The following is a 10349-nucleotide window of genomic DNA, read 5'->3' on the forward strand; positions in this document are numbered from 1 at the left end:
ATTGAACAGATCCTGGGGCCATGATCTAGACTGGAATCCCCACTAGAATCTTTTTGAAATCACAGGGTTTTTTTAAAGAACCCCAGAGCTAGTTTCAGGTGTTCACCTGTAACACCAGAACCGTGAAATGGTCTGCATAGCGAAAAGGGACAGAGGGCATCTTCCTTCCATAAACAGGAACTTTCTCTCCCCTTCTTCCCGTAACCAGAGAGGATTAACACACATTTGTCTCTCTCAGGACTTTAATGGAGAACCAGCAGTCTGTGAGAGTAACACAAAGACTCTCTCATCCAAACATTCCCCCATTCTTCTTGAAAGCTGTAGTGCACCAAAGGCTCACAGAGGTATTTGTGGCAGTGGTATCTAAGGTTTTCCAGTCTGCCCTCTACTCACGTAAGGGTTGGTTCTGGAATTGGAGCAGGTCTCTCAGGGCCTGGACCAGAGCAGTTCGGAAAGTTTCCCCAGATGCAAACCACTCCTTCGAGTACCAGACCCTGTCCCAGGGCTGCCTCACTCCTCTGGCAAAGGATTTGTCCCTCTGCCTCAGCAGGATTACCCTGTCCCAGCTTGTGCCCATCACCTTTCAGTCTTTTCCTGGGCAACTCCAAGAAGAGTCTGTTTCCAGCCTGTCCACAGCTCCCTCCGGGGAATGAGAGGCTGCAACTAATGCTTGCCTGCCTTCTTTTCTTCTGGCCTCACAAACCCAGAACCCTCAATGTCTCCCCACCTGCCCTGTGTTACAGTGCTCATCATCTCCAAGACCCCTGATGGACACCTCCCTTGTCCTGGGGACACAAGGTGGTCCCAGTCCACAGCTGTGGCCTCCCCAGTGTGGAGCAGGAGGGGGCAGGAAATGACCCCCCTCCTGGCCCTGACAGCTCCATTCTGGCTAAACAGAGCCAAAGGTATGGTGGGTTACTGCCACAGAGCATCTTGCAGCTTGGGGCTCCTCACCTACAGGACCATCCTCCATCTCCGGATGTGATCGAGACCTGGGCTACATCGCATACATCAGTGAGTTCAGGTCACAGGTTAGAGACTCAGGGTCCCTGGCACACAGCAGCATGCCCATTTTCTAGAGATTGGTGGGGCTAAGGGACCAGCATGCACACAGGAGGACTCAGTGGCATGGTCCTGCTGGCATGGTCCTGCTGGCACTCCAGAACTTGGAGCCCCTCATGCACAGCAGCGTTCTGAGCCTCGGGTTACCAGCAAGGCACCTGTACTCTCAGAAACCACAGCATGAGCAATCCCAGGAGACCCTTGAAGGTCGTAGACACATGAGTACGGGAGTGCTCAGTTCTGAGATCCCTGCAAGATTCAACTGCAGGTTGGCCTTGGCTGTGCGAACTATTCCACATCCTGCTTACCCCTGTGTAACAGACTGAAAGGGAGAAGAAATGGAAGAGGATGTAGGAGATAGGAGAGGGACAGGTGTGAGAGAGGACAGAGAAGAAAGCAGGAGGGGTTAGAGAGAAAGATTAGAGGAGGAACGTGAGAGGCACTCTATGGGATGGAAGATAAATGAGGCAAGCAGTGAGTACAAGGAGAAGGAGACTCAGAAGGTGATTCAGAGGTGGGAAAGAACAGGGAAGAAATTAGAGACCAGGCAGAGGACAGACAGACAATACAACTACTTTCCTTAAATAGACAGAGCTGGAGGGCAAGAGGAGAATATGGGGTATTGTCAAATACTGTGTGTGGCTGGGGGGCAGATCCCTGTTTGCATGGAAAGGTTTGTGCTATGCTGCTCCAGCTTTTGAGTCACTGTGGGTCTTGCTCAGCACAGAAATATGTGCCTGAGTCATTGAGCAGGGCATGATCTATCTCCATAGATAAGTGGTTTCCCTTAGTCCCCTTGGACTGGAAGTGGTTTCTGAATTCCTTCTCAATCTCTGCCATACCACCTTCCACTGAGTATACAACCAACTGCAGAGTGGCATACTTCCCCATGGGCAGCTTGTACCAGTACATGGTTGAGAATGGCTTCACCTCTTGGGAACAGTTCAGAGTCACAGAGTCTCCCACTCGGACAACTGTGTCTGGTGATTGCTGAAGGGCCTGGCCTGGAAAGAGAAGGGAAGAGATGTGAGGAGTAAAACACGTTGAGGGGGACACGGAAACACATTGTTGACGTATGACGTGGCGTAAGGTGGCATAAGGATGTCAGCAAGCTATGGGACAATGTCCTGTTTTTCTAAGAGAGATGCATAAGAGAAAAAAAGCACAAAGCAGCTTCAAATACAACAGCGTATCTGTTATGAAAAATAATGACTCAGTACTCTCAATTGAAGCATTAAAATGGGACAGGAAAAAATTTGTAGATCTGTAGAGCTTTTCGTGTTAAGATGCTGAGGAAAAGCTCACTTTGTTCATTGCCCTTCTTCCCCCTGGAAGCCTTGGGGAATGGGACACTGACAGCAACTGGGCACACAGCTGAGACAGCAGCACCGGCTCCACTGCGGCTGTTCAAGCGAAAGGAAAGTTCACTTACCCACAGGGGCCGCAATGGACAAAAGGAGCCAGTGCAGAACCATGGAGAAAGGCCACCTCCTTCCAGCAACTTGCCTTAATGGTAGCAGTGGCACAGATATGTGCGAAGAGGAAAGGCTAAGAGAGGAAGAGACACGTCTCCTTCCGGGTGGGCAGGGTGGTGAGAAGGAGCTCGAACCGTGAGAAGGCAGTTGGCTGGCTGGGAACACTGGGGAGCGACACCTGCGTTCAGACATGAGGTGCATGTACCCTTCTCCACTGACTTCCTGCTGTGTGTGACTATGTGTGTGTGTATATGTAGGCGGGAGATAAGCGTCATTACAGCAGCATGATGGGGCTGTGCGGCAGCCTGAGTGTGGGCACAGCACAGGGATGCACAAAGAGGCACCAAATGAAGCGTAGAGCAAGAGCGCTCAGGAATGCATGTTTGTGTCTGTGCCCCTCAGCTGGGTCTCCTCTCTAGACACCCTCACACTCAGAGACTCCCAACACTGCAAGCTGCAATGTGGAATATTTTCTGCTTATCCCGGTGCTGCTTGTGATGTTGCCCAGGTATGGGAAAGGCTGCTGACCTGTCATCCTGATAGCTGTTGTAGCATGACAGAGAGGAGTTCTGTAACCATTCTTCTCTTCCTCCAAAGGGAGATCTCAAGGAGAGAAAAGGCTGCCTTTGGCTCTGCACTGGGACTGTGTCTTGGGAGAGTGCCCCAGGGAGCGATTTCTGAGGAGAAGGGTGTTCGTGGTGGGATATGCTGGTACAGACTTACCTTCTCCATGTCAGAGAAGAGCTGATAATCTCCTTTTTGTAGCATTCTGCAAAGGAGCAGCAGGACGAGGATGGACAGAGCTGGAGAAAACCCTGTCTTCTTCTCTACGCGGGGCACAGCCTTGTTCACCAACCCAAGGCTGTGGGAAACCACTGCAGGCAGGAAGTGAGGCTCACAGTTTGTGTACACTGGTGCATACTGTGTGTGTCAAAGGCCTGAGAGAGCCTCTGAACATCTGTGCCGTGCTGTGGGCCCAGCAATGCACAGCAGTGGAAGGTTGGCCCATACAAGAGAGCAAGTGATTCGGATGCTCAAGGCTGCCATGGGCTTTGCAGTGAAGATGTTCCCTTGTGTCCTTTTAGCAGATGGGTGCAGCAATGCCTCCAGCTCCCAGACCCTCTGTTACAGGTCCAAGTGTGCCCCATTGCATTCATTTCCACAAACAGCCTACAGGAGATTCAGGAACAACCTTGGATTCTTCAAAAGAAAAGGGAGAAAAGAACCAAGGGTGGGCTAAATTGCGCAGGCAACAGGAAGAAACCCCCCACCCCCCACACACCCACAGCACTCCATCTGAGAGGAGGCTGTGCTTGATGTGTCCATGGAAAGGGTCTCCATTTTCCGTGGGGTTCCCTGGGGCATGCAGGTGGCAGGGCAGTGTACTGGGAGCCGTGCAGAACACACGGTGTTCAAGGAGTTAGTGATCTCAAATAGGCCATGCCTGCTCTGTTGGGCCTTGTGCTTAGGGCTTGAGAAGCCTATATGTTAGCAGGAGAAGCTCAGCGTCGGAACCCGTTGAGTGCCCCATGCCAGCCTGTGCTGCCCACTGGTGTGTCTTATAACAGGCGTAACGCTCTAAGCTGTCAGGAAACTCTGTTAGCTGCACAGCTTGCTAACATAACTGTAATTTATATAATATCTTCGGGAAAGTTGAATTGTACGTGGATCAAGGGGTGGAAGGTACTGATCCTGACACAGAGACCACTGTACGTGGAGGAGTTAGTGATCCGCAGTTAACCTGAGTAGGGGCAGGACTGTGCTGTGCTGTGCTGCACGTACCATGCGGCCTTTGGGCCTGTACTGTGCTGCACATATCCCTTGGCCACAGGACAACCTCAGACAGGTCCTTGTAACGGAGGAGCGTGTGGGCAGCTCCTGCTTGGCACTGGCTATCACACCACCTGCCTGGCCTTGCCTTTATCTAACCATGAACTTCTCACATGAACATCCTTTCTGTTTGACACCGAGAGTGGCAAGCAGGGTCGGCTGGAGTCAAATGAGAGGAAGCCTGTGGAGTGCAGATTGAAGAGAGACAGAGAGAAGGTGGTGGGGAGAGAAAGGAAGGCAGAGAGGGGAAGAAGGGCTGACGGATGTGAATCTGATGTAAATGAGAGTTAAACCAAGAGGGAGACAAGGAGGAGAGATGGCAAGGAGAGAAAGCAGACAAACTCACAGAGTCTAAGAGAAGTAAGGGAAGGCTAGGAAGCAGAGGAGGTGACAAGTGGAAAGGGATCATCCTGCCTTGTGCAGAACAAGGAGGAAAGCAGGTCTCTTTTGTTCAGGGGGAGGTTTGCGCTTAGCTCCTTCAGCAGCCTAGCCACTGTGTTCCACTCTCAGCACAGTAATACATGCCAGAGTCGTTGAGAAAGGCATGCTCTATCAAGAGGGTCATCCTGTCTCCTTGTATCTCACTGCTCTTGAAATGGCTTCGGAAATCCTTCTCAACATTTGCTCCACCACCTTTGAATGCAGAAGCCACTAGGATCAGCCTGGAGTCCTTCCCCAAAGGCAGCTTGTACCAGTACATAGCTGTGTTAGAGGATTGCTTCTTGGAACAGCTCAGATTCACAGACTGGCCTTCTTGTGTCGCTGTGTCTGGGGACTGTTCCAGAGCCAACACTGGAAGGGAAAAGGAAGAGTGTTGAAGAGGAGGGGAAAAAAAAAGGAAAAACGTAAACTAGGCAGTGTGGGTTGGTAGAGAAGAGGGTGAGAAGGAACAGGACAGGCTAGAGAGCAGCGGAAAGGATGGGACAGCTCTTCAGATCAGCAGGTGAGTTTATAATCTCTCTCTGATAGGCAAGAAACATTCCTGAGCAGTTTGTGTCCAAAAAAGGAACCATTTGGTGGTTGTGCACAAAAGAAAAAGTAGACAGCCATTGCAGGAGGTTCAGGGATTCCTGCCCACCTCATCCACAGTGCGTCCTCAGCACAGGAAGCCTTGGGGAATGCAGCACTGCCAGAAACTGGGTATGCAGCTGGGACAGCAGCACTGCAATCCCATAGGTGCTCAGGAGTAAGCTGTGTTCACTTACCTATAGGGGCCAGCATGGCCACAAAGAACCAGCAGGGAATCATGGGGGAAAAGCCCCTGGTCTTTCAGGGACCGGTTTTTGTAGCTGCCCAGAGATAAGTCAAGAGGAAGAACCGAGAGAGGGTGAGACTTACTGGGGTTGGGCAGGACATGTAAGAAAGGATTGGCTGACTGAGAACAATGAGGAATGATGAACACAACCACAGGAAAGTATAAAGCTCGCAGAGATTGGGGGGGAGGGTGTCAGTGTGCAGGGCAGGGAGAGAAGGGGGCTGATGGAGAGAACTAGGCTGAGGTTGCACGGCAGTCTGAGTGTGTGCAAGGCAGAGGAATGTACCGAGTTCCCCTTTTCCTTCTGAAGTCCCTGAGAGACAGAGGAATGAGGCATGGAGGACACACATAGATCCCTTGGATTTTTCCTCTGTCCTGTAGCCATGGCTGCTTTTTTGTTGTTCTTTTGTTGTTTTTTTTTTTTTTTTTTTCTGGTTTGTTTCTTTGTTCTTTTACTGCTGGCTGTTTGAGGGCTCCTTTTCTCTGTGCAGTACTGTGAGCATATCAATCAATGTCAGTGAGAGGCAGGACCAAGAAAGACATCACAACAGCCCAAGCATTCTGCCTGCTGAGGGCTCTCATGGGCTTTGCAGTGGAGCTCTTCCCCCATCCCTTTCTCTGAAGAGCAAAATAGTCCCTGCAGCTTCCAGCTGCTCTCCTGCAAAGAACTGTGAATCGCACTGCAGTTAGTTTCTCTTACTCTTTGCAGCAGAGTTGGGAATGTTCCTGAATATCACAAAGGAAAGAGTGGGATAGGGGTCTCAGCTGCCCCACACTGTCCCTTTGCCCTCTCCAGCCAGTCTGGTCACACATGTGTTTCAGTATTGGAAGTGCTCCAGGCTGGTGCAGTGATCACTGTGATGGGGATGGGAGGTGTATGAGGGGTCACTGTAGGGGGGTGTGTGTGTGTGTGCGCGCATGGTGTGTGCACACACATGTGTATGTGTGCATGCATGTGTGTGTGCGTGCACACAGAGCTCCCGCCTGCCCTGGCCAGGCAGAGCTGGTAAGAGGGATAGGAGAGGGAGGTGAATGCCTGTGAAGAGCCCAGGAACAGTCAATGCACTAGCATAGGAAGGGAGAATCAAGTGTGGCCCAAAGGGTGAGGCATGAAGGAGAAGAGGTGCTGAGGATTTGGGCCAGGGTGGCCTCTCCCTCCACCTTCCTTGCTGACAGGCCAAGTTCCTCCAGAGTCAATTTCCCCCTGGGACCTGGGGCCTAGCTGGGGAGCCCTGCGTGTCTCAGCCTGGTGCCGTCTCTGGGGCAAGGGCTTCTGGCAGCTCTGCTTCAGGAGCATTCTTTGCCTGGCAAATTCAAGGAGTACTCAAGGACTAACATTGTCTGTGTCATTGCCCCCTCTACCCTGTGAATCAACCTGTCCAAGGTGGTTTCCTTCTCTAACAGGAGTGAGCTTGTCCTACAAGAGGGGGAGTGGGGGACGCTGCTGGGATGCAGCCAGTGAGACCACTAGGGTCTTGAAAGCAGCTGTACAGTGCAATTTTATTCAGTCATGCTCTGTGAGTGACACATCCCTGCTGATCTGCGCACAGCCTCGCCAGAGTCAGACCATTGGCATGCTCTCCACCGCGCCCTCAGGTGGTTCTGCTCAGAAGGACAGCCACATGGTCTCCTGAATGGGGCACACTCAGCATAGGCTACCTGGGGAACCCGATGTGCGCAGGGATGAACAGCTGATAGAGTGGCAAGGGTGAAAGGAACCTGGGCAACAAATGACAGAGAACTTTACCATGCTGAGCCCTGCTGGCACCACCTTTCCCTCCTCATAGGAACTCTCGTACCTTGTGCCTGGAGCTCTACCTGGCAACAAGGAAGGAGAAACAAGTGGAAATGTGCTAGGATCCCTGGTGGTACTTCCGCCTCATGATGCCAGGGAGGAGAAAGCTACTGGGGTGTCACCCAGCTCAGTATTTCTCTGAGGAAAGTTCAGTGAAAGGTGTGAGGAAAACTGCACACAGGTGCTAAGCAGGAGACACTGGATCAACAGGTGGAGACTGTGATGTTACATACTTCACTTGCGTGCTAGACAGTATCTCCTTCTCCCCACAGCTACAGTATGTGCTGGAGCACCCCTGACCAGGCCCTACGCCTCACCCTCCATAAAGAAAAGCAAAACCTTCCATTCCTCACACGTGGGTCTTTAATCCTGCAGTACAGCTTGGGCATCTGGGCTCCTCCCCCATTCCTTCACTTCTATTCCACGAAGCCCTGGAATCTCCCCATAGAAGGAAAGAGGGCCTCAGCATTCAGGCACTAAGTTCCCTCGGACCCCCTCTGCCTGAAGAGTGTGCATTGTGCCCCAGAGAGTGCCAGAAATGAGACCATCCTGTCTCCCTTGGGCATCCTTTGTGGCCATCCAGAGCTAGGCAGGTTCTCCTCCACGCTGCCCCTAGTAAGGCTATTTCCAGCGACACTGAGTCTCTGCACCTATCCTTCCACTGCCAGTTACCTGAGGTCTCTGGGGCTCCTGGTTTCCAGATAAATGAAGCTCAATCCCAGGCCCTGGACCTGTTGCAAATCACTCCCTGATATAGCAGGCCAGCGAGAAAAGAGTTTCAGGGAAATCATGTTTGGGGGTGGATGGGACATGGACAAATGGACATACACATATACACATCACTGCACATGCACGTTGTTGATTACACACCATGGCATGCAGACACACTCCTGTGTACTCACACAGTTTCACACACACTCATTCCATGTGTACACCCACAAACCGTGTTGAACACACTCCCTGTATACACCTCGTCTGTTGTGAAAACACACTGTTATACACACACACACAGAGAGCTCTCGGTCACTGGAGAACATCGGGAAATTGGCTGCTGAGACAGCAGCAAAAATTAGGTTTCATCTTGGGATTCAGCACTCTCAGTGAACAGAAAGACCTGTAGACCTATATGCAAGAGTCATCCAGCAAAGCAGGACAACCCTTCTGACCTGCATGAGCAAACGCAAAGGGCATTGTTGATTGAGGAACACCGGCACTCAAAGGACAGTTTGGGGAACTCACAGGCAGAACATGGAAAGGCTGCAGAGCAGGAGTGAAATGTACATGGATCTCATGAACCTGGCAGTAGAGCAGGAGAAATGTGACCAGGTACACGCAACATACACTGATACTCACAGCCACTGCTCAGTGTGTTCCTTCACATTGAAAAAGGCACTCGGGACCCTCCTGGGCACGGGAGCCAGGCAGAGCTGTGGGTTGAATGTCAGCAGTGTAGTCCATGGTGGTTGCCAGCTTGATCCACATAATGTCATTATCAAGGCTTCTTGAATTGTATTTAGGTTGGTGGATGATTAATGCGTCACTCTTGACTAGTTCACTGTCTTCCTTCACATCAGTGCTGTACTCTCCCATCCTCACTTGTATATGGCTGCAAAATGACCAGCAGAGAAAAGCAGCAGTTAACCATTGGGTAGAACAACTTGGTGCCATGTGGGAGACACTTGGAACACAGTAAGGGAGTGTTGCCGTAATCAAAGGTGTATGTGTCACAGAGTTCTAGGAGCTTTAAGATTTCATGAAAGACAGAGTCTGAAGAGCCTTGCTAGTTGGGTGTCTTGTCCAGTGGACCCCCATCTAGCAACTGTGTCAATGGTGTGAGCGTAGACGGATCACTTTGGACACCTGGAACAATGCTTAGGGAAGGAAAATTACGTTTCCTGTTGTAGAGGAGCATGATCTTTGATCTGTCCTCTCTCTGCAGAGATATGCCCTAAATTCAGGACAAGAAAGATCCATAGAAAAGATCTGGAGGGATGAAAAAGCGCAAAACAAAAGCAAGTCTCATGGACATGCAAATGAACACAGAAAATCAGGTTAGGATGCACAGAAAAGGATGCCAAGAGTGCAGGAATATTGGAAAGATCACGTAACACAGGGAGACAGAGGGTAATGTTTCTACTTCGGTTTCAGATACATTGCCACCTTGGATTCTCTTCTTTTGCTAGGCACCATATTCTGAATCTGGTGGCTTCGCAAGATTTGACTAGAATCCATACATTTCTAGCCCTGAGCAGCTGACCAGGACCCACTGGTTGTTGAGGAGTGAACTGCCACAGAAGCGATACCCAACATTCAAGGACACTGGTAGGGAACTGAATGCTCTGGGCAATTGTAGCCTCCCACGATCTTGTCATCATCAGCATCCCCAGGAAAAGCAACTGAGAGAAAGAGGATTGAGTTTCACAGCACCAGGTCTGAACCCATTCTCTTAAAGTGTAGCAACAGCCAGTGAGCTACAGAGGAATTAGCAAGAGCTATAACAGTTTGAAATTTCAGACGTCTTCACAGCAACTCCTGAAATAGCCTCCTGAGTTCTTTCTGTGCTACTTTGAAACATGAGGCTTTGTCTTTACTGCCCTGAGTGAGGAAAAGAACAGGAGAGCGGAAAGCTGCCAAAGAACTTCACAAATGAGACGTGTGCAGCCTTCACACTGCCACCTTCACTTCCGTGGCACCTTTGAAACAGTTTTCAACAGCTGTGTCATGGTGGAAAGCACACGGTGCACATTTGTGTAGGTTGAGAAATGGAAAACAGCAAATGCACCTGAGATTGCCAGCAGACTTCTAATTTGCTGGGGGAAGCCAGGGGCAAGGAGAGAGGAAGGCAGCCCTAGTAGCGAAGAAATCAGAGAGAACATGAAGGCTCTGCAGAGTCGGAGGCTGATGTTATAGCAGAATGTAAGAAAGAACATGT

Source organism: Leptosomus discolor, chromosome 1 (genome assembly GCF_034619465.1).
Source record: "Leptosomus discolor isolate bLepDis1 chromosome 1, bLepDis1.hap2, whole genome shotgun sequence".
In the NCBI taxonomy this organism is placed as follows: Eukaryota; Metazoa; Chordata; class Aves; order Leptosomiformes; family Leptosomidae; genus Leptosomus; species Leptosomus discolor.